The sequence below is a fragment of the Columba livia genome, chromosome 4 (assembly GCF_036013475.1).
Source record: "Columba livia isolate bColLiv1 breed racing homer chromosome 4, bColLiv1.pat.W.v2, whole genome shotgun sequence".
Taxonomy (NCBI): Eukaryota; Metazoa; Chordata; class Aves; order Columbiformes; family Columbidae; genus Columba; species Columba livia.
This window is the reverse complement of record NC_088605.1, coordinates 33,698,247-33,723,156: the sequence shown is the minus strand read 5'-3', so window position 1 is coordinate 33,723,156 and position 24,910 is coordinate 33,698,247. Positions and strand designations below refer to the sequence as shown.

The 24,910-nt window shown below is 38.3% G+C and overlaps 1 protein-coding gene across 9 annotated transcripts in view; it reads left to right on the top strand.

Moving 5' to 3' along the window:
- LOC102094577 (coagulation factor XI) overlaps window positions 1–24,910 on the top strand; it is a 139,709-nt gene that overhangs the window by 24,423 nt on the left and 90,376 nt on the right. The window lies entirely within an intron of this gene.

The following is a 24,910-nucleotide window of genomic DNA, read 5'->3' as shown; positions in this document are numbered from 1 at the left end:
TCATTGAAGAAACAGATTTCCCATTTTCTTTTTTCTCCTTCTTTCCTTTTATGCTTTCTCCTTATTTTGTGTCAGGAGGCAAATATGTTTTTTGGCCAAAATTAGCACATATGTTTATAAGAAACAGCAGTAAAAAATTTATTATTTTCCTGTAGTAAGAGGAAGCATTTCACACTGAATCAGAAAGGAAGGCACAGGACTTAACATTTGTCTTTGCCAGACTTCATAAGCTTGTTTCCTAATCATTAATTACTGAAAAGATGTTCTAGAGTGCTACTCATAATTGCCACACACCCACACTGTATATCTTGTGGAGGCAAACAGCAGGAGTAGCTTCACAAGTAAATGAGGTCGAGAAGATTAGAAATTAAACACATCAAATTAATGGAAGAAAACTATCAAGCTGCTGAAAATAATCTTTGTATTTATTTTTTTGATGCCTTATTTTCAGCTAACACTCAGGAAAAATGTAAATCCACAACCACAAGTTTACCAAGTGTTGTATCTGTGCCTAAGTGTCCAAATGGCTCCTGGGGTCAGGGTGTTTCTTGTGGTATGCAGTGCTGACTGCAGTTAATGAATCTGAAAGTCCAAAGCCGTATTCAAGGGCTGAGGGGTTTTGTTTTGTTTGTTTGTTTCTTAAAGAATCAAAATCCCAAGCATTGCTGAAAACAGTCCAAATATAACAGGAGGGAAGAGGAAATGGTGCTGCTGCAGGCACATCTTGGGAAAGAAGGCTGCTGCCTGCCCTGCCACCTGCAGTGGGCTCCGGGGGACAGGGTGTTGCATTGCACGTGGTGCACAGAATTGAAGGTCTCCAGCTTTGGGAATCCCCATGGAGATTGCAGGTGTTCAGAGAGCCAACAGACGAAGTCTGGCATGTGGTTGAGGGAACTGGATCAAGGGGGAGAAGGGAAGGCATATCACTGTACTGGGACTTTTTATCAACACTGCAGAAGCAGAATAGGAGATAAAGGTGGAGGCTGATGTCCCTTTCATGCTTGGTTTGATCCACAACTGGTTTAAAATATCAGCAAACCTCATCAGCAAACCTGCCATCAAAAACCTAGAGAGCTACATGAGAGACTGAGAAGAGTAGGAAAAAACAGCAGAAAAAAAAAGAAAAGAAAAGAAAAAAAGATTACTGGCATTCAAATGTGGTTCTGTCCTCATGGGGAAGGAATGAAGACAGCTGGAAAAGAGCTGCTGAAGAAACAAAGGAATTGCTTCAATACAAAAACAGAGACTGAAACTCTCTGAAGAATCATCAAGAGACCATTTGAAATACCCATCTGCCAGTACTGAAGTTGTGTATTTGCTAAGGAGCACATGCAATGTCAAACTGGTAACCTTAATGCTTCCTCATAATAGTGTTGTCATCAGCTTCTTTTTCAAATGGACACAAAATGTATGGCTATACTTTCTTTTTTGTTTTGTTCTTTGCTATGAGACTCTCTGGGTTGTGTCTGTTGGTGTAATGAAGAGGAATGACAACTCAGTAGCGCTCTGTAGACCTCTGGAGCTCCATGTTTTGTTTCTGGTGACAGCAATATGCCTAAGGAAACTTAGTCATTCCTGTGGAAAAGATAAGGGATTTTGGTGACTGCAAACAGTTTTCATCAGCAGGTGTCGACTGGATAAAAGAACTTATTTCAATGTATTTTCACCTGGAGCAGATATTTTTCAGTGAAGTTTTGCATTGATTGTCTATTCATCCATAACAAATTCCTGATAGCTAAAAAAGTGAGTAAGAGGGATAGATAGTATGTGGAGAATGCAGGAGTTCTGGGTAGCTATACAAAGTCCTTATGACTTCATTTAAGAACAACTACATGAGGGACATCTGACCTTCTGTGAAATGTATCAGCATAATATGTAATTCATTGAGACTTTTAGACTCACAGATATAAACACATTGGTGTTCTTAAGTGCTATGTTGCTTAGGCTTTCTGGTGTCAATATGTAGCTTGCACTAAATGAGAGGCAGTTTATGACCTTTATTTATTCTCCCTTCTCCTCTGTCTCCCAAACTAACAACCACAAAACTTATCTCAATCTCATTAAAGAAAAGCCTGGACTTTAAATCTGCCTCTATTTATGTTTGTACAGAGCATAATCATCAGTGCTTTAATTGTTATTTTGATATTTTGGCAGTGTCTTATATTCAGCTCTTTAGTTACATGGAAAATCAATAAAGCTCCTAATCTTACTTATACTAGATGAACAGAAATCTTGCAAGGGGCAAGCACCGCTGTTGACATATTGAATGGCAGCATTAGGCTGCCCTGAGTTTTCATACAGATTAAGGTCCCTGATCCCAGAAATTTACAGTGCCGTTTAGGCAGAGATGAAACCCTTTATGTGTGCTTAGATAGTCTGAAGAACAATTAGTTTGTCATCAAGTAAGGCATACTGTACTGCTGCTCAAGTGGACTCTTCAACTTCTAATAGCCTTGTCTGTAGTCATTCTAATAGAATCATAAACCAAACAAAACCAGCTTCCCATTAAACCACTTTTGCATTGCATTTTCTATCACTGCTGATGTTTTGCCTAATGTCTAAGACTGAAGTATGTCTTCTTGAAAGTGACCTGAGATGGAAATCTATAGCTACAAGGCCTCTCATTTCTCCTGCCTGGGAGAATTAAAAATTCTTAGAGTGAAAATGTGAAGAGATCACCAAGTATGCCCATTTCCTCTGCTTGTCATGAAAAAGGGAAGGGAATAAACTGGCATAAGCTTTCAGTATAAGTTTTATCTGTTCTGTGAAAAATTATTAATCTGCTGTGATCAAAAATGCATCTCAGATGCTGAAAAATTTAAAATTGGATGGAATAAAAATAATTGATGGTGGTAGTCTTCACAGCAGGAGAACTCAATTAAAATGTGGATTCTTGTTCTCTGTCTGATTTCCAGTATCTATGGAGGATTCTTTGGAAAGCTATTGCTAGCTCATTTTGTTTATGAGATATCTGCACTATAATACATTAAAAAATGCATTTCCACTTCAAATAGAGGGTAACATTAATTTGCCTCTTTGAACAATAATAGCTGTTATGAAATAGTACATATTTATAGTCCAACATTTCCTGGAATAGTAAATTAATTGTTTTTTCCTGTGGTCTTTGTGTTGTAAATCATGTTATAGATATTTATAGATTTATTAGAGTTACTATGGAGTGTTGTTTTTTTTTTCCTGGGAGTTATTCAGTGGAGCTGTAAAACAGTTGTTTTGCATCTCAATGTTTGTTTGTTTTGATAAGGTCTTAGAAAAGAGATCTGGAGACAGTCTTCAGAGATAAGTGCACTAGTTTTTCCTTGTCACTGAATAAAATAAGCTTTGCTGCAGTTATATTTCAGGACTTCTTGTGCTACGTGCCATGCAAATGTGCAAACGGAGAGAGGGAAAGGTGGTGTTTTGTGGTTTTGTTTTGTTATGTTTTGGTTTTGTGTGTTTGGTGTTTGTTTGTTTGTTATGTGGTTTGTTTGTAAAGACCAGGAAATATGGACGATGACACTGAAGGAATAGGGCTATATGCACAGGGTATGCAAGAGGAGATTAGAAAGAGCTGATAGGAACTAAAGCTGAAGTTATTGAGAGAGGAGTTGGAACAAACAAAACAAGAATTAGTGCAAGTTAAAGGTAGTCCAGCCCAAATAGTAGGTACTCACCTGGGCGTCTGAAACTGAAAACATGATGGAGCACATAGACATCCCTTCCAGGTCTGTGTAACCATACCCCAAGACCTGAAGGTTAATGACTTGTAGTGCAGAAATGGACTTATCGGCTCTTTATATGTTAGGAAGTTGTAGACTTGTCTGAAGTGCAGTGTTGCCCTAACATGACTGTGCTGTGCTCAGACCTGAGCTTCTTACCACATACCTCCGCTATGATTTACTTCTCTGCATGGATGGAGCAGTTCAAATTGTCAACCTTATTTTTGCCCCCAAAGGTCATGTACAGTGATGTGAAGAATGCTATGATTTTAATCATAGGAAATCTGGATAAATCACTATTCTGAGGTGTTAATGGATGATGTAGTTTCCCTGAGGTTTATTGTATTATATGTCCGTAGTACAGTGTTACTTTTTCAGTCATTCCTGTTGGCTGAGTGCTGCTGATGGAAAAGTGCTTCTTATGGAAACACCATCTATAGTGCTACTGAATCCTCTGTGTTTCTGTGCTGTGAGTGATTCTCATGCATGGCTTACCATTTGAGAGCTCTAAGCATGAACATTTTGATTTTGAACAACACGTTGAGTTGTTCAAAACAGCAATTTTGCCCAACACTTTGAGTTGGCAAGATGTACTCAACAGATCACCTGGTGAGGAGCAGTCACATCTCGTGAGGGACTGGGGCAGGTGTAGGAGGATAAGGCAAAGGTATGTCAGCTTTAGAGCTGATTGTCTCTTCTGGGCTTCCTGGATTTCACTGTTTTAACAGATGAATTGGTGCCATAAACTTAACTGAATGCATTAATTCTCTGAACTCTTTTGTTGGAAGAACTTGTGGTGAAGAGTTAGTGAAACATTTATATGATTCATGTTGGATGAAGCCACATAATCCAAAACTTAGGACTTCAAAGAGTCCAAAACTTTAAGATGTGCAGAATGGCCTGGTAAGAGCATTAAAATAATTATAAACATGAAAAATGGAATGAAGAGGTTGTATATTTTTTTCCAGTAAAGGTATTCTGCTTAGCTACAGAAGGGTTTTTACGACTCTCAGCTTCTGATTTATTTAGCATTCATTACATGTTCAGATAAAATTTCCAGGAAAAAGAGAAGTGTTGTCATGTATTCTATAATAAAATAACTTTCAATAGTTTTGTCACTAGGTGGCACTTTTGCTTTAATTTGTCTTGTGTTTAGGAGCTATGGTGAGAAAGTGAACTTGTTCTGGCATAGCTTTGATTAATAAATATGATCAGTAGATCTAAAGAGGATATTTTCATTCTTGTAGCTGATAAATAAAAGTAAATAATTAAATTAGCATATTTATTTGTAGAACTCTGAGAGTTCAAAGACAATGGATATGTTTAGCTCCACTTTTCTGCATGGCACCAGGATATTAAAAGACAGCAAGACACGTAGGTTGACAAAAGCTAAGCAAATGCTATTTGTTCTCTATGGAACCCCATAGTATTTCACATTTCAATAAACAGGCATGAAAACTGTTGAAAACCACAGTCAAGGACTCGAGCACATCTGCTGACCCTGGGGGCCTTGGCTCCAGGCCAGCTGGGGCACAGTGCAGTTGTTTGGCCCTGAATCAGGGAGCTGGAGGAGACAGAGTTAGAGGAAACCCCAGCTTGGGGAGCTATGTGTGCGCCTGGCCCTCACACACTACTACATGTTATAACCTTAGAGCAAATGGAGGCTGTACTTTAATAATGTTTGGCTGGTTCTTACCACCAAAAATATACCTAGCTGTTAAGAATCCCATTGTCAGATTTTCATGGCTGGAAAAATCTATAGGGAGGTTTTCTGAAACAGATAAATTGTTCAGGATTGGGCAGAGATTAAAATCTGAATTGTCAGTCTCCAGTATTTGTTCTGGACACAATCGAAGGGGAATCATGTAGAACAATATCCCAGGTACTACAGGTCTCGAGAAACAGAAGGGTAAATAAAATCTTGCTGTTCTTCTACAACTCTATCATGTCAGTATGGTCACTTGTATTAGTAAAACTTGCACCAGTAAGGCAGACGGAGAGAGATGTTCTCTATGTGCATCAGTGAACAAAAGAGGTATTTGTGGATTGAAGAGCAACTGATGGCCTTAAGTTACAGCAAGAAGAATGCTGAGAAAAGCTCTCTGGGATAAAGAGAGTGAAGTAATGGATAGAGGGCAGTTGAGGATATTGTGGAACTTCCATCACTGGGAGCATTGAGGGTGAAGTTACACCACAGTGTAACTGGCCTTGCCTTGCACCGAGGAGGTGGACTGGACAATCTTCCTTCCAGCTGCTGCCTGTGATCACCAATAGCAATACAGAATAATTTTCTTTTTTCTTGCAATATCATCAGAAGAATATTTGTTTGTTTTTCTTACCCATTCTTTAGCTGGTTCAGTCCTTTCATTCTCCTGCAAACAACAAAATTTTTATTGTGGACTTATTTTCCTGCCCTGAAATTTTGTTTGTTTAGAAAGCTCAAGTTCATTTAAAATCATATTAAAGTAAAAGGAATAAAGAAAAATGGGGAAATAATGTAGGCCTAAACATGACTCATATAAAGACATGAGTTGTGCTAGCCCAGTAGATGTGATTTTTGTCATTACCAGGGGGAAGCACCAGGCTCTGAGCCGACTTAGCTGTCAAGGGACCAAGCACTTGTCTGTGCCTTGGCCTGAGCTTGGCTCTAACTTGGTTTAACAGTTGTGCAGTGGCCAGTGACTGCTGCTTGTCCTGTTATAGCTTGAACAATGGGAAACTATATGTGGTAAATTCCAGAGCCCCAGGAAAGCAGTGTGCAACAAACAACAGCCCCCTGGGGGTAACAGGGCTTCTGGGTCATCTTTAAACTTCCACTGGGAAGCAATGAGAGAGAGGTGGACTGTGATAAAAAGTGTAAAAAGATAACTTCAAGTGGATCTTTGGGATCCTGCTATTACCATCATAGTCCTCCCAGTGAAGGACTGGTGGTTGCTGAGCACACAACAGCCCTGCACCCCACCCTCCCCACCTGCCCATAAGCCTCTCAAGGAAGCCTGAAATCATTTACCTTAGGACACATGGGACATGGGAAGAGGCAGCACACATCAGAGACAAGAGGTACAAAGTAGGAAGAGTCTTCTTTCTATAGCAATTTTTCCTGCATCATTAATGAAGCTTTTCTGTGTTAATTGGACAACACAGATTATTAAGATGTTAAAACATTAGCTACACTGGCAATCCATTCTGAATGTGCATGTGTGGTGCGTTCCCTTTTGCCCACAAGAAGATTTTTTCAGTGTGACACAAAATAAATGGAGATCTACCTTGGGTTATGGAAACACACAAGGAAAACTAGAAAACTCTCTCAAGGCAGCAGCGGAACTTAAGTTTGGAGTATTATTGTCCATTGGTTGAAAAACAAGAAAATAATGCCTTTTGTAACTTTTTCTGTTGTTTCTGAACTTTTATATTACTCTGCATAGTACAATGGAAACTCGCCTAAGTTAACCTCCAGGTGCTATGTAATGAAAAGGAACATTGGTAAATAAATAACTCATAGCATCCTCATAAATACTCTTGATATTGACATATGAAGATTTTGTACATGGTTAGTATTGATTATTTTTAAAGTTTCTACAGAATGTCATGTATTTGATATGCCTCTTAAAGCTGCAGCTGCTAGATTCATAGGACTGGGTAGGAAGGTCACCTTTATTAATTGAAAGTACATTTCTGTCTCTTGTGGTTACAGGGAAAAAAGCTGAAAAACATCAGCTATGGCCATTCTAGAGGCTTATAAGCCACCATTAGTATTTGTAAAAAGTTTTTCTGAACACAAATTCTCCTCATATTAAAGCTCTTGTCATTATTTTCAGAGATCTGACTCACAGCTGTCATGTTTGTGTAACTGACAATACTACGTAAACCTTCAGACGAGTAAGAGTAAACCTCCTGAACTAAAAATGTAGGCCAAATGTTTCACCACAACTTAAATTCAGCAAAATCTGACCTGAACTTCTTGCATTCCGTTTTGTCTACAGCCACTAGCATTCGTTCCTCAAGGGTCAGTGTGCACTACTGAAATACTCTAGACCTGAGAGCAGCCTTGGTAGACAGGCCACAGATGATTCACCAGGACTTGGTGTTACTTTTTCATTCCAGAAGCAAACTCTCTGTATCAACACTATTCAGACTTACAGTTTGTGTACACATACACAGGCACGTCGCGAGAAGAGCCAGAAGCCACGGATGCATTTGCAAAGAACAAGTTTTATTTTAGTTACCTCCCTACTGGGGGATCTCCAAAGCCACACCTGAGGTCCCAGGCAGAGATGACACAAGCGGGGACACAGGTGCTGGTCAAGTTCAGCCCTGCTGGAAGATCACCTGCTGAGCTTGCCTGTATTTCAAGGCTTCAGGCAGGCGCAGCCTCTCACTCTTTCTCACAACAAAGCAGTAATCTCAGCCATAGTGATAAGGTGCTGAGAGTTTCTCACAGGCCTATGTTATCTAACACTGAGGTTCTACTCATCAAGCACACAAGGTCAGTAAAACAGTTAGTGTGATGTATGTGCTTTTTCTACAGACAGGTGCAAGTCACTTGAGCGTATTTACACTTAACTAACCTCCTCGCCAAATCTTCCGCTATATCCCCATACACAATTATAGATAAAACTGCCCTGTAGAAGCACACTTGGAAAAGAGATGGGTAGGGTAATCTTTCAATTAAAAGTGGGATTTGAAAGAGATGATTATTTACAGCATGTCACTTATTCTTTCTTTGTTTGAAGACTGTAACTTGTGATGCCTCCCTACACTTCTTTAATCTGGCCTGGGTAGGGGAAGTGTCCAAAGTAAATAATAATACTGTTTTATCATTAGGAAAGTATAGCAAAATTTTCAGCTTCTGTTTCTGTGCTTTGATGGATGGATGGAACACTCCCAATTGCAGTGTTCCATGGATGCACTTACAATGCTCTGATGAGCAGCTACAACACTTTAGGGCAGACAAGATTATAGAGAGATAACTCATGTTTCCTAAATGCATTTTCTGAACACAAGGGATACCCACAGCAAAATGACTCATGCCTGCCTGGTAAGTGAGACACTTATTCTTCAATGAATTGCTTTCAGAACCTTATTATAACACTTGCAGTTTCATATGGCATCAAGCAACCTGATTTTTGGTGTATGTTTTGATGCAATGCAAAAAGTTACTTTATAACACATCTAACACAGAATGTTTGATTTATTCCACCAAAAATCTAGATTTTACACTGTGAACTTAATGGAAAGGATTTACTATGCCTTCTCAGAAGTACTAAGTGTTGCAGGATAACCAGTCATTATGAATGGGCTAAGCTTAACTGCTGGACTTGACCTCATATGGGGGGACATTCCCCATAGCTGAAGAAATCTGTATCTGGACCTGACTTGTGTACCCTGTGAGGTAGAGCTCATTTCACTAACTCTTATCACTTTTATTCTTGTTTTGTTCATCTCTAGTTACAGCATTGCAAAATGCTTTACAGCTAGCTGGATGGGCAGTGAAGGGCTTTTGATGAGGTAAAAATGATGTTTGAAATAGAGTTGCAGTTATATTTCCTTAACACAGATTGCAGGAATGAAAGAAACAAGTAAATTTTCTAGACTATCATAAAATAGGCAATTATTTGTATTATTGTATTGTCTTATTTGAATTATTTGTATGTAGATGAGAGGGAAGTGATGAATGTAGAGGATAAATGAACAGATTTTTCATGTGCACGTGTTGGTTTCTTTTTCAGAAAAATGTTTATTGCCTTTTTTTTTTTAATAAGAATCTGCAGTAAACTATCAATGCTAAAATCAAATGCTGACACTTTACTAAAGTATAACGCTGAGATTGATAGTGGATTTGTGTTTCAGATGCTATGATTAGTATTGTAAATAACAGGTCTTGTTTTGTTCAATGTTGCTTGTGCATCTTCTTTGTAATGTACAGTCAACAGACATTTTTGACTGACTGCGACCATTCTGTTTTCCATTTCATTAATGTTTAGCGTATGAGACATTCCTCATGAATTTAAGTCTTTTCTAAGCATAATAGAGACAGCAAAAGGAGTTATGGCAATTTTTAATATGAATGCATAGCCCAGACAGCTTTATAACAGCTATGGACCAATTTTGCTTTGAGAGACTAGCTATTACATTTCTAAGCACATGAGAAGCATGATGAAAAAAAATCCCTAAGTAATGACTAAGTACCCAGATGGATGTTAGACAAATTATTGTACCTGATAGCTCTTCCAGATAGGGCATTGTAAGGGGTTTTGCTGTTGTGTTATGCAGTTATGCTACTAAGGCAAAGAGTAAACAAACATAAAACAAAGTGGACTTTTGGATGTTTTTTAGTTTTAGACTGCAAACATTTCTAATGAAGATTATGACATTTTCATTAAGTATATTAAGAAAGTGTTAATTTGGTAATGAAGTTGGTTTTCTTCCATTGAAAAAATCGTAATATTTTTTGACTAAATTAATTATTTTTGACAATTTGGATGGCATTTAATCATCTCTCATGATTAAATGCAGATTTACATGTACTAATATTCTCAGTAAAAATAAACAGGAATGTTTTAATTAATTCATTTTTGCTGGTGGATTATCTCACAGCTTGCTTGAGAACAACTCTCAACAGTGGCATGGATGGCATAGATGGTGATGCTATTGACAGCTGACTTCTGGCAAAAGGAAAAACAAAAACCACACTTGGGTGATGGGTGTGGAAAGTCAGATTCTTAACGTGTCTGTCAGGTCTCATCTTTGACTACATAGTTTTTATTTGGTAAATAGGATTCTTAAGCTATTGTGGTGTCTGATAAACTCCTCCTTCACTCTATATTGCATGCAGGTGTAAGAACGCAAGCCTAGATAACCGCGTCAAATAGCCTTTCAATCTTCTGTGCTTTTATTTATCACCATATTTTCTCCTGGTACCGGCACCTTCATCTGAAAGATCATTTTTTGTGTTACCAGAAATGTTCTTTTCACCAAAAAGCCTGAGTTGCTTTCTCCCCACTGCATGAGTTTACAGAGACAGTAAACAGTATAGCAAAAATCTTTGTGTGAAATTATTAAATAAGTATCTGCTGGAATAATTATTTGTTAAGGATGAAATGGAAGGTCAGCGGCACCTGACATCAGGGAAGGAGTTAGAACAAACTGGAGGGCGTGTTGGTGCTAAGCTGTACATGTACAAAGATTGGCCTTTGCAGTGCAATTTTTAAGTATAGAAAAGATTAAAATTCATGGCTCAATGGAAGATTGATGAAAGAGCTTACACAAAAAAAAAACAAAAAAAAAAAAAACAAACTGATGAGAAAAAAGAATGGGAATAGCCTGGGAGAGCTAAATATACTTTGGCAGTTGAAGCATGCAAACGTATAATAAGGCAAGCAAGACGAGAAAATGAAGTACTGCTGACTTTTTGGCTTTTAACTATTCCATAAGCATGAGAAAAAGCAATACTTTAAGAAGAGAGGAGACACAAAGACCTGATTATCTCCATCAGCACTAGAAGGTAATATATATAAATATATAATACAGAGAGAAAATGGAAGAGAGGTGGTACAAATTATACTTTGCTCATGGATGTTCAAAGTTCAAGGAAGCACAATCAGGAGCACTGTCATTTGTGATTACTCTTGCACTTTTCTGAAGCATACACATGCCAACTTGAACCACTCCAGCTATATTTTAGACAGGGCAATATTTGCATTCTCTTCATCTACCTTTTACTTGCAGTTTCTTCTGAAGAATTTGCCTTTTATTTCCTGTCTGAAAACCAGCCTTCAGATGTTTCAAGAATGAAATGGCTGTCATGGCCTCTTGACTCTGAGGGTCAGAACATTTCAGACATGGCTGACATGATCAATACACATTAAGCAAAAAATTCCAGCCAGCGTGAACTCAGAAGTAAAGCCTTATGATTTATAACTCAACTGATGCTGAGTTGAACATCTTGGGACTCATTACAAGGAAAGGTAAATTCTGGCCCTATTCAAGTTGGTGAGTAGTTCACCTCTCCCTTTAGCAAGGCTGGAGCTTCTCTCTGCAGGATATTATCCTGTATCATGTCTTATCCTGTATCATGTCTATGCTGTACCTTCAGAGCTGCAAAGTAGTGTCAACAAAATGACTTGTAAAAGCTCTGCTGTATCACAGGAGAGAGCTGTGGGCTGTGTTCCTGTAAGTGATCCTTGAGCCAGGTCTGTGTGTGCTGCCAAGTCCAGGTGGTGTCATGGCCTGTCCAACACGCTGCAAAGGCCCCGTGGGGTCCAGAAGCAATTTAGTGCTCTTCCAGAGTAAATTAGCTCTGCTGAATAGCAAGGCTAATTTAGCCTGAATCCAGCATAGCCTTAAAGCAAAAGAGCTCTTGCTCTTTTTGTTTTGTTCAGGTGCTTGTTCAGGCCCTGGGTGCTTATACGTGATTCTAAATTGCATTATATGGACATGCTTACAATACAGAACCTTCCCCACTGCCTACATAAGTAACCAGGAGCTGTTCTTGGTGTGTCTCCACTGTGTTTTCCTCAGTGGTGTCATCTGTTGTCTTTCTCAACACAAGAACTTTCATCATTATTCAGCAGAGCTTCTGTCTTTCATCTGACCTTGTCTGTGTTGGCTGGGGATATTGGATGTTAATTTAGCTGAATGAGCATTTGTTAGCTGTTGCAGTACATTCAAATGCAAGAAACATCTTGAAGTATTCCGAAAGGCATGGATTAAATCTGTTCCTGGGTGATACAGCATATGTCCTCAGATACACATTTTTAATATCTTCTGTTTTTGATAGCCTAACTTGCCTTTGAAAATGAAGAAATTTATATCAATGGCCAAGTACCTGGCTACAGAGGAGCTAGCTCTGTTTCACCAGGATACATTAATAGTATCCTAAAATAAGCTTTAAAAGTCTGTGCTAGAGTAAACACTTCGCTATATATGGTATAACTTTTATCTAATGGCCATTATCTCGAAGTCTCCACATCTTCCCAAGGTATTTTATATATCTGACCTGGGACAGCCATCTTCTCTGAAAACCTAACTTCAGAGATTTTCCTTTGTGGGTGAGATGACTGTTAAAAACGTTTCTGAGATTTAATGCATCTTTGAAAGTAATGATGCACATGTCAAGACTACCTCATCCTCAAAAGCATGAAGAAACATTGAATAAGAGAAGCAGAGTCTTTGGACTTGAGACTAGGACCAGGTCTTGAGTAGATGGGAGGGGAATGGTTGGTCCTCAGGTCTCACTCTGATACAGATTGAACCTGGACCATGCTTCCTAAATGTGGGAACTTGGAAGGGCTTGTGGGTCCCTTGGCTCTGATGTAGCATTTACTTTATAGGCTTAGCATTTACCTACTCTTATGCCAAAAGAAGTTTATGTGTGTGCTGGTTTGATTGAAAACAGATTAATTTTCTTCATGCAGTTAGAAACCTTTTTTTTTTTTTTTTTTGTAGCTAGCACAGTCACTTGAATTTAATATGAGAACAAGAAGAAAACACCCCAGGACCGAGTTAATATTTGCAATTGCTCTGGTCTGAGACCCAATGATGGTTCTGAGCTCTGCCCACAGGTTTGAATTGGCTGGTAAAGGGGGCATAGATGGGGCAGAGCTTGACTGACATCCAGACTGATCAATAAGAGTATTCCTTCCCATTAGTGTCAGGCTAAGGAGAGTTGGGATCTTCTGGTTTTGCTCTCTCTCTTAGTTGGAGCTGGGGCAGAGACGTGTTCAGGGTAGTTCTGTGTGGGACTTTCTTTAGTTTGGCCTTTTGCCATCCTGCTGTTTTGCAGAGGCCTCTGGGCCTTTGTGCCTTTTTTCTCTCCTCTCTCTCTGAGGTTGGCTGTTGGGGACCAGGTGCTGCTTCCGGGGACTGGCTGCTCAGTATGGATGCAGTTCATGAAGAATTGCATTAAGTAATTTTTTTTTTTAATATTCTATTTCTATTATATATATTTATTTTTACTAGTATTGTACTAGATTTTTGTTATTTTATCAAACTGTATTTATCTCAGTCCAAGTTTCTCCCTTCCCTTTTGATTCTCTCCCCTATTTGGGGGAGTGGAGGAGTGAGTGAGTGAGTGGCTATTATGGTTATATTGCTAGCTCTAGTTAAACCACAACAGTGTGCTAAAGAGAAAGAAAGGAAGAAAAAAAAAAACACACGACTTATGATAATTTGATGAGATTTAGCCGTACTGAAATCAGTTTTAGAACATAAGATTGTGAACCATGGATAGTTTCAAGGGTTTTTTTGGTGAATTTGTTTCACTAAGCATACTTAAAGGTAATAAGAAAATTCAGAAATGTAATCTTCATGATAGTATTAGATAGGAATCCTAGAGATTTATTTGGTTACAAGACTATGTGAGTTATCAGGTGATTATTTTTTAAACTTCACTGTAACAGTGACTTAGTCTGAAAAAACTCAACACACGGGTGTTCTCATTGTATATTTTTTAAAACTGTATTTTTACTAGCATTTGTAACATTGCTGTAATGTCTTGTTTAACTTTTTTTGTTGTTTTTGGTTTTTTGTCTGCCTTTTTTTTTTTTTTAATAGATGGCTTGGAAATAACAATTTCAGTAAAAAAGAACTGAAGTATAAATTATTGGTCTCTGAACTACTTGAATCAGGGGATCTTTCTTAAACACATGAATATGAGACTGAGTTTTAAACACCTAAAAATTTGGGATGGCTTATTTATGCCTGTTTACTTTCTGAGAGTTTTTCAAAGGCTTTTTGAAGCTTTTGGGAATCCTTATTACTTTTCACAGCAAATGATTGTACATACTTGAGAAAATGTAGCAACAGACATGTGATGTATGATACAGCTTGTAACTTCAAGGTATGCTACATCTTAACAGATATCTAGTTTTCTCAGTGAAAGTACTTCTCCCCCTCTTTTTTATCAGAGTCACACACTTAACATCACTTATCCTCATCTCTGTCTCATTTATCCCCTCCATCCTCTCCAGAAACCACACAGTTCTGTCTGCACATTTCAGCTTTGGAAATTACTTCATAATTTTAAACAAAACTTGTGCTTTTTGTCAAAAAAAATCCCCATCTTTTCTCAGTCCTCCAAAGACAGTTTTATTTTTGAAGAAAGCTCAGTTGCTGTAGTGCTAAAAAAAAATATTAAATCCTTTTGACTACCTTCTCTCCCAGAAGAACTGCAGAGACAATCACATGAACATTGGGGGTGGGGAAGAGGGGGGGAAGTGGCACCTCTCTCTCCTGGTTTTCCTTCCTTCTCTGCACAATCTTGTGGCTTGTAGTGTATTTGACATCCTGGTGACATTTGGACAGGCATACAGGAGCCAGAAGTGTCAGCACTGAGTTACCTTCCCTTCTCTAGCATCAACATGATAATAAGAGATATGAATGTTAAAACAAAAGCTATTGGATGGCAGTACAGGAAATCAAAGTCAATCCAAAAGATGTATTCGGTCTGCTTCATTATCTTTACACAAATCTGCATGTACCTGTCATGGTTTAAACCCAGCTGAGATAAAGACAGTTTAATAAGTAGAGCAAAAGCCGCACGTACAAGCAAAGGAAAACTCTCTCCCAGCCAAAACCAGTACAGTACCAAAAATACATAAAACCTAAACCTAGGGCTTTTCAGACCAAGCAATGGATTGTATGTATGCTGGCTGTTTTTGTCACATAAGACACATGGACAAAAAGCAAGAATAAGAAGTACTGAAAAAGGCGTTCTACATGGATATGGGGTTTTGGTTTTGTGTTTGCTCATGTGAGTGTTTGTTTTTGTAAATGAAGTCAAAGGACTCGCATCTGCCAACCATGAGTTAAGCAGCCTGCTATTTTTTTTTTTTTTTCCCCAAAGCCTTTCTGACCACATGAGATAGGAACCCAGATGGCAATTATTAGTGTGATAATTCAGTGCTCACTATTTAGATATGTTTTCCTTACAAATTCCCAGGAATTACAGACTGTGCGATTAGTTGATTTGTATCTTCCCCAGCTACACAGCAGCAAAAGCTATCCTTCCACTAATGAATATCTTAATTACAATTGAGTATGTTTACTTAGAAAGGAGTAGTTGTATTAATCCAGCTATCTATTTACATATACATAGAGGAAAACACAGACTTTTTTTTTTTTACTATCTCTCCCTCGGTTCCCAGGTTTCTTTTTTTGGTAGTGGAGGAAACAGACAATTAAAAATTTAAAATATCAGAATTGTTTATTCCTTTCTTAATCAAATCTGAATTGGCAATTGTAGGAATCAAATATATAAAGAACTGCGAATCAAATATATGAACGCCTTTTTTCAGTCTGTTTCAATTTCTTTGATGTTTCTGGAGCCTGTTTTATCTTGAAAGCACTAAATTTCCTAAAGAGGTTCTTGGGGACATAGAAAGTCCTTGACTATTAGAACCTAGGGTAGAAAATTTAAGCTTGGATAAGCACAGTTTTCAAGGCTACCACTTAAAGTGTTGTTTTTTTTCGTAGTCTTATAGAATTACAGTTTAGGGAAGGCTGAAAATAAGTCAAATGATCCCTTCGTTTCTTAACACAAGAGAAAAATAACACCAAAATACTGAGGTTGGTTTTCAAGCCAAATACTATTGATTTCTTCATTTTAAACTTTGTTAATTTGCACTTTTTTTTTTTTTTTAATATTCATTCTTATATGATTAGCTAGTGACTGTAAATGCTAGGCAGTACTTGTGCATTGTTTTTATGGAAGCAGTTCTCACAGCAGGACTTGATCTTTCAGAGGAACACTAAATACTAAGACACCTCTGATTTAGGCTGTGAGAACTGCCAATAGTATAGCACAATTATGGTGGGATGCATCTTGTGCACTTCTTAAAAGATAGCTATCTAGACATGATTAAGATTACAATTTCTATAAATGATCCTGACAAGTCAAGCCCCGATTCTGCAGTCTCAAATTCAGTTGGATTTTATTTCTGTGGCTGGAACTGAGTGTCTCAGTTAAGTGGTACTGATCTAAACCCCTTAAACAATCCACCTTTGTTGCCCTGATCAAGAAATAGCTTCTTGAAAGTATGACAGGCATAGGAAAGACATATTTTTTTTTTTGCAATCGTTCCCTGAGAAACAAAACTTCCCTATTGTTTAGCACAATAAAAATGTCACTGGAGTGTTTGTGAAAGAGGTCGATGCGTTGCAGACTGTTGTCAATTAATTGAAATTCTGAGCACCCAGTAAAATTATTTACAGAACATTTTTCTCTTTCATTTAACACTGCACTGAGGAGTTCAGAACATGAGACTTTGCATGTACAAGAATACTGCCCATTGCATCCATACGCGGGGATGAATGGAACCTATTTCCCCTTTATTAGTGTCTTAATAAGCAAAACCAGAGCCTCTCTGTCCTGATTGAAGCTGAGGAACCTTCAGCTAGGATTAGGTTTAACAGAAAGTATAGGCCCGTGAGCCAAGACTTACTTTAGCATGAGGAACTTGTATCAAAAGCTCCTCATTGCAGCTGGTCACTACGAAGTTAAGAGTATGAAGGAGAAGAGATGAGAAGTTTCTCTCCCTAGGCCAGTGGGGGGCAGAAAGAATTTTTTGGCTGCTGCCTATCTCTTGTTTATGCATCGTACACAATGACAAGATAATGACAAGCATCTGGAATACTGTGTCAAGTGCTGGGGCCTCCCAGCACAAGAAAGGCATGGACCTGCTTGAGTGGGTCCAGAAAGCCTCAAAGATGATCAGGGAGCTGGAGCACCTCTCCTACGAGGACAGGCTGAGAGAATTAATGTTGTTTAGCCTAGAGAAGAGAAGGCTCTGAAGAGACCTTATAGCAGGTTTCAAAGGACTACAGTAAGATGGGGAAAGACTCTTTATCAAGGAGTATAGCAACAGGGTGATGATGTGGGGAATGACCTATTAGAGAGCAGCGTAGCAGAAAGGGACCTGGGAGTCCTGGTGGATAGCAGGATGACCATGAGCCAGCACTGTGCCCTTGTGGCCAAGAAGGTCAATGGCATCCTGGGGTGTGTTAGAAGGGGGGTGGCTAGTAGGTCAAGAGAGGTTCTCCTTCCCCTCTACTCTGCCCTGGTGAGACAGCATCTGGAATATTGTGTCCAGTTCTGGGCCCCTCAGTTCAAGAAGGACAGGGAACTGCTGGAGAGAGTCCAGCACAGAGCCACGAAGATGATTAAGGGAGTGGAGCATTTTCCTTATGAGGAAAGGGGAAGGTCTCTTTAGTTTGGAGAAGAGGAGATTGAGGGGTGACCTCACTAACATTTATAAATATGTAAAGGGTGAGTAGTGTCATGAGGATGGAGCCAGGCTTTTATCGGTGACAACCAATGATAAGACAAGGGGCAATGGGTATAAACTGGAACACAGGAGGTTCCACTTAAATCTGAGAAGAAAATTCTTCTCAGTGAGGGTGACAGAACACTGGAACAGGCTGCCTGGGGAGGTTGTGGAGTCTCCTTCTCTGGAGACATTCAAAACCCACCTGGATGCCTTTTTGTGTTCCTGCTCTGGCAGGAGGATTGGACTAGATGATCTTTTGAGGTTCCTTCCAATCCTTAACATTCTGTGATTCTGTAGCAGTTTTATACTGAAAGAGGGTAGATTTAGATTATATATTAGGAAGAAATTCTTTACTGTAAGACACTGGAACAGGCTGCCTGGAGAAACTGTGTATGTCCCATCCCTGGAAGTATTCAAGGCCAGGCTGGACAAGACATTGAGCAACCTGGTCTAACATAAGGTATCCCTGGACATGGCAGGGGAGTTGGAACTATACGACCTTTTTAAGGTCCCTTCCAACCCAAACCATTCTATGACTCTATGAAAAGAAACAATATTTGTAAGACAATCAGATAGATGTTTTTGGATGTACCTGAAAACTCTGGACAGACTGCCAGATAAGTAAGCCCATTGTCAAATCTGATACAGAGAGACCAAATACCAGGCTAAGTAGGTCTAAGTGTCCCGGTTATAACCAAATTGTGTTAAATATATACACTATTTAAGGCAGGAGGAAGAACTTGGGATCAGGAGAGAATGGGGTGGATTAGTAGAAAAAGTCATGGGCATAAAACATGGTTTTCCTTCTAGTTCATGCTTTTTAGGTAGAAATTTTTACTCCATGGCTTGCTTTAAAAAATTCTGGTAAACATCTGTGAAAGTCCTGTTCTGAGGCTCTGGTTTGAAGTCTTGTTCTGGTTGCACAGTCCCGTCTCTGTGATGGTGAGAGGTGCCAAGGGATAGTGCTGAGATGAAAACAAGAAGACAGAAGTGGAGAAAAAAAAAAAAGAGTGTCTGAGTGGGTTCAGGCTTGTGTAATTGGGAACCGAGATCTGAGAGGTCAGAGGCAGTGCGATTATTGTCTGAAGATTGTTCTTCTGGTATCTGTCTGTTACTTTAGTTGCTTCACTGGTCTGAAACTCTCTGCTATTTATAGTACTTAGCCACTGTGTAAAACAGATGTATTTATTATCCTGGGAATCACTCAGGAATCATCAACGTGCATGTTTCTCATGAAATGTGGGGGTTATGTCAGGACTTTGGAACTGAGGAGAGAAATATATTTTTTTATGTTTGGAAAGTTAATAATGCATTGTAGTGACAACATAACTTCTTTGTGTAAAGCCGTATGAATAATTGGTTTTATCCCTTAGCAGATGAACCAAACTTAAAACAATACTTGGGTCACATTTCAGTGCAAATTTATCAAGTTTATTTGGAAAATCAAATATGTTTCGTTTTCTTGCTATCTGTTTTTAACCAGATATGGAGAAAAGCCAGTTGGACCCAAAGGAATAAGTCGCTTAGGAAAGCTGCCGAGCTTTCACAGAACCTGGAAGAACACAGACCTGACCATCTTGGAAGGGCTCCCATATCACTTAGCATCATCAGACTAGGGCTGTCTCTGGCACCTCTAGCATATGTTACATGACATAAATAAGAGCATTGCGGGGAAGAGTTAAAAAACCCGTATAAGTCTCTTGACTGTGGCATAGCCTGTTATGTTTTTTATGTTCTTATCGCTGAGTTTGAATAGATAATAACACTGCACTCACATCTTGTGACATCATTATCCTCAATTGGCTTTTGTGCAGGTGTCCTGTTCTAGTGAATGAAGCTTAGAGAGATATTGAATGTAAGTAGGGGAGGAGCTTAGAAGAAGAGTTTTTCTTTCTTATGGCATTTTTGGCTTATGCTGTTCCTGCTCACTTTTTAATTCAGTTTTAATATAGTTTTAAGCATTTCTACAGGCATTTAAGCCCCTAAATCTGTGAAATTTGTAGTTTCTTCTACTGAAACCAAGGAAAACTTCTCACCCTACTGTTGCTCGGCCCCAATTTTTTCCTGACGTGAGAAAAGTACAGTGCTATTTTTCACAAGCATATAATGGTTATAGATGCATTCACCTTAAACAGTGTAATCTTCTTCAAATCTATTGTATGACTGATTTAAGTTCCCTTGTAATCATGCATTCAGTATTATATCAAGTTTTGTGATTTGTGAAGTATTTGGTTAATATTTGGACAGAAAGAATGCATTGAATTTTGTAATAAGAATTTTCACTTGCTTTATGTAAAAAAATCCAATGTCCTGTTAATCCTGGAAGTGCTGTTTCTGTTCATAGTCTGGTGAGACAGCTTAAGATTTATTTCATACTTCACAGGCACAGCTGAAGTGTTAAGACCAGGGGAGCTACCATTTTATTCAGTTTGGCTCAGCCTGTGTCAACTGCTGTACCAGGGATGTGAAGTGGCTGCCACTTGCACTGTTTGTGTTGAGACTGAGAAAGTAGCACATTCTCCCAAGCAACTGCAGTATTTCAGATAATAAACTTCTCAATTTTTGAGAATCAGCCTGGAAAGGCTTTCAATACTAGTTTTACGGTTGAGATTTTTTTGTGGAGGACGGGTGAATGAAAAATCTTGTATTGACTCCTTTTTAGGATTTTAGATGGAGTTCCCAATTCTGTGTCATATTCCATCTTTTATTTTTTCTTGTGACAGAGCGTGAGAGAAGGAGAAACTGAAACTCAGAACTTTTACTTTAGCAGTCTTGAGGAACCATGGCCTGGAGATTTTAGGAAAAGCAGATTCTAAGACTATTGGTTGCTCAGTGTAGCAAATGTAAAATTGTCTGTACTAATCTCACACTTTTTAGTCCAGTTGCTGTCAGGACTGACCACGCAGATGAGTTTCAAATGGAATGTAGCTTAGACTGTTTTAAACAGCATAGCTGCAGCACAAAGATCTCTGAACTTTTCATTGTTGCATTAAATGCTCCTTCTCATGTCCTCTCCAAGGCTCTGGGTTTTGAAAACTGCAAAACTGCATATTGGGTGTGTCTGGACTGCTGGTCACTGACTGGAAGTAATATTGTGAAAAAAGTAGCAAAGAAAGTATCTGTGTTCACAGTTTTAAGTATTAGGAAGTATAATACTTAATCTGTGAAATTCATTGGCTTACAGATACCAAACCGTTAATATTTACAGAATTTCCTCTGTGACAAAGGAGAAGACAGTCATGCTGGAGGTGAAATCCTACCTTCTCCTGGAGCCAGAATTTGACTCAGGACATTACTTGGTGAAAAAGAGCTCACTCTTGTGTCTCACTCTCTCTAACACCAGGTCAAGTGACCCTCTGACTTCCAGTTGTGTAGAGACAAGCGAGGATCAAAGGAAATGGAAGGATTTGCCATAAAGATAGACAGGCTCTAGCAGATAAAACTGACACAAAGCCAGGATCAGGTGATACCTTAAGCTTGGGGCTTTGAAATTCTAGTTGTATCTGACTATTTTTAAGCCTTGCATGGTCTAAAACCAGCTTTAGTTGACTTCACTGGAAAAAAAAGCTTCTTGGTTTGATCCCTGGTGGCCAGAGTGCTACTTGCTGGATAGTAGGGAGGAAAGCAAAGGTGACATTTTTCTGTGAAGATCAAAGCATATTCAGTATATAATCCAACTTTGACAAAAGGTAGCAGAAGGCATAACTTTCTAGCCAGGACTTTGTCTGTCTCTGCTTTGCAGAGAAAAGTAATGGAAAATTTTACATTACTGCCTCTTTTCCCTACGTGAGAATTGTCCGAAACCTCCTCCACAAAGAAGCATCATGCTGCTTTCTCAGTTATAAGTACAGTGCATGAAGGATTTAACAATGATAAATTTAGCCCTTGAGGTCATTTCTGGTATGAGTGCTCTAAAATTCATAAAATGCCAGGGAAGACTTTGTCTGAGTGCTAATTTGAACCATTGATAGATTAAATAGTCAAAATATGTGTAACCCTTCAGACAGTAAATGTTGACTGGAACGATTGAAAAACCTAAAGCATCTGTAATTAAAGTTTAATAATTCATAAGCTGCAATGTAAAATGAAAAGTTGTTTCATTTTTTAAATTTCCATTATGTTTATTTTGATAAGAAATAGCAGTTCCCAAAAAGGTAAATCACAGCCAGTACTGATACATGCACTTTCGATTCATCTTAAGTAATTAAGAACATTTATGCAAGAATAGGACAGTGAGGAGTCAATTTAAGTAGAGCACTCTATTGAATAACAGTGTGCTTAAGGCTAATCAGGTGTCTAAACGTTTGCTGAATACAGACCAAAGGACGTATGAAGGTATTTGATGCTGATCTTTAATGTAGAATCTAAGGAAGTAACCTTTGCTGCAGGAAGAAAAAAGGGCTATTTTTGCACTCCCTCCTCTTCCACAGCATCTTAATTTTATTCAGTCCAAGTCACTTTGCAGTGCAGGCTGCACCCTGCAGGTTTTCTGGAATTGTGATACTCATGCTCTGCATCCTGATTACAAAGTGGCAGAGCCACCCTAAGTTTAAATCAGGGCAGAACCTGATCAGTGAAATTTATCCTGAGAGAGAGAAGAAAAAGCAAAAGAGAAAGGACTGGGAAGATGAAGAGACTAAGATAAAGAGACAGGTGGGGGGTGGGGTGAGTTTTGTAAGTGGTTATTTGGAAATAGAAAGGTACTTTGCCAAAGATTCCAAGAGAAAATACTCTTTAAACTTCTTTAAATATCTGTTGGGATTTTATTTGTTTGTTTGTTTGTTTGTTTTTTTAAGATAAAACTCGCTACAATTTGCAGTCAGTGCTTGAATGGTCATAATCAGTGAGGCTTTTTTTTTGAAGGTGGATTTAGACATTGTAAGGATTTAGACATTACATATATACAATTCCATAGCTCTGACCACAAAAGGAAAATTTAATTCTGTGAGCAGTGGAATATTTTTATGCAGTAAGATACAGATAACACGAAGAAGAGATTAATAACCTTTAATCATGTTGAATGAATAAATGAAGTTTTGTCTTGCAAGGCAAAGAATGACTATAGAGTACATCCACTGTATTTCTGAGTGGATGGAGACAATTCAGTCCTTGATAGCACTGTGTTGTTTATTTTCTCTTTGTTTTTGCATTAAATGCTGAAGGCAACTGAATATTAAATAGCTTTGCAATGAAACAAAAGGACTAATTTCTTATGAGAAAAATGAGAGGAACTACGTTTTAGTGTATTATGCTGGGTAAATACTCAGTAAAACAGAGTTGCAATCACAGACTGAGACCTTTGTGTGGAAGTACAATGAAAGTCAACATCATAATGATGGGAGATGCAGCTGATTATTCCATTTCCCTTCTGGAACTTTGGATTGGGTTATCCTAGAGAGGCTGAAACAAAGCCATTTGCAGAATGGCTCATTGAAGAGTCACTTAGATTTCAAGTAATGTCATATTCTGACCAGTTCAGAGGTTTGCAAAATAAGCAAAACCTGGACAAACAGGAGATGTGTTTGCCCAATGGTGCCAATGGGGCCAACAAAATTCCTCACACAAACCTTCCATTTTGAGTTGGAAATATCCAATACAAAATGGAGCTTTTCAATAGTTCTGTTTCCTTAGGTAAAAATTGTGGAGAGTATGGAGAGCAGCATATATACATGTAAGAGCTCTGTATGTGTGTTAATCAGCCAGTTTTCTTGCACATGATTAACATAGGTCTTAATTGCCACATATTTTCCAATATGACAAGGTGGTTTGGTTCATTGTGTATCCATCTGAAAAAAGCTGTTAGGCAGGCAATTCTGTCATTAGAGCTCAACTCCCCATTTTATTTTACACATTTTCAGAGTTTTTTGCCTTTTGAATGCTTTTAGAGGACATATTGTACATTGTGGGAATCACTGCAGTTGTAACTCAAAATTCTGAATATTCTTAATGGATACAGTTTTAAGGCATGCACCATTTACTTGTTTACTGTGACTTTTAAAGAAAAAAAGTATTAATTGACTTTGAGTAATAAGCAAATCCTTATTGCTTCCTAAGTATTTGTAAAACTTCATGTAACGTGTTTTGAGGCATGCCTACATATAGGTATATGTAAATAAATATAGGTATTTGTTTAGATTTTTATGCATGTTTTTACGTAATGCTTTGTATTATTTTATCTAGGAGATTTATATATTATTAACTACCTGGAGTGTTTAATTTTTCCTCTCAAGCAGATCAAAGGAGGATTCATTTAGGTACAAGTGGCCCAGTGAGACCAAGGAGATGAGGTATACTAACTCTTCCAGGCAGTAGCACAGAGAACAGAATTAACATGGGCAGTGAAATATGATTTTTCACTTTTTTCATTGATGTATTATGTAAAAAAGTAATGCATACCTGTGGTTTTCTAATTTAGATCTGAATTGTTACAAAGGCATGGATTGTATAAAGAAGATTAATCAGGTGACCCTAGTCTCCTTTTTATTCTCATTAAAAAATCCAAGAAAAGATCAATTCAGTAAAAAAGTGACAATTTAAAACAAATAATTACACAAGTTAATTACACAAGTTAATTACACTTTGGAATTCTTTTAATCAACTAAGCTAAAAGGAAGTTAACATAAAGCAAAGAAATAAGTTTGCTTAAGAGTCAAGTATTTTACATGGGGTGTCTCCATTTGAGATGCTGTCTTGAGCAAAGAACAGGATCTGGATTTTTAGCCGGAGGAAACAGAAACCCAATAGTGAAAATGTATTCCTTTTCAAAACGACTTGGTTGGAGCATGAAGAGTAATGGCTTGTATTAGTTAACAGTATTTGGTTTTAGCAGATTGCTGTGGTTTAACACCAGCCAGCAACTAAGACCATGTAGCCACTCACTTCCCCAAAAAAGGAATGGTGGGGGAATGGGAAAAAAACCCCACCCAA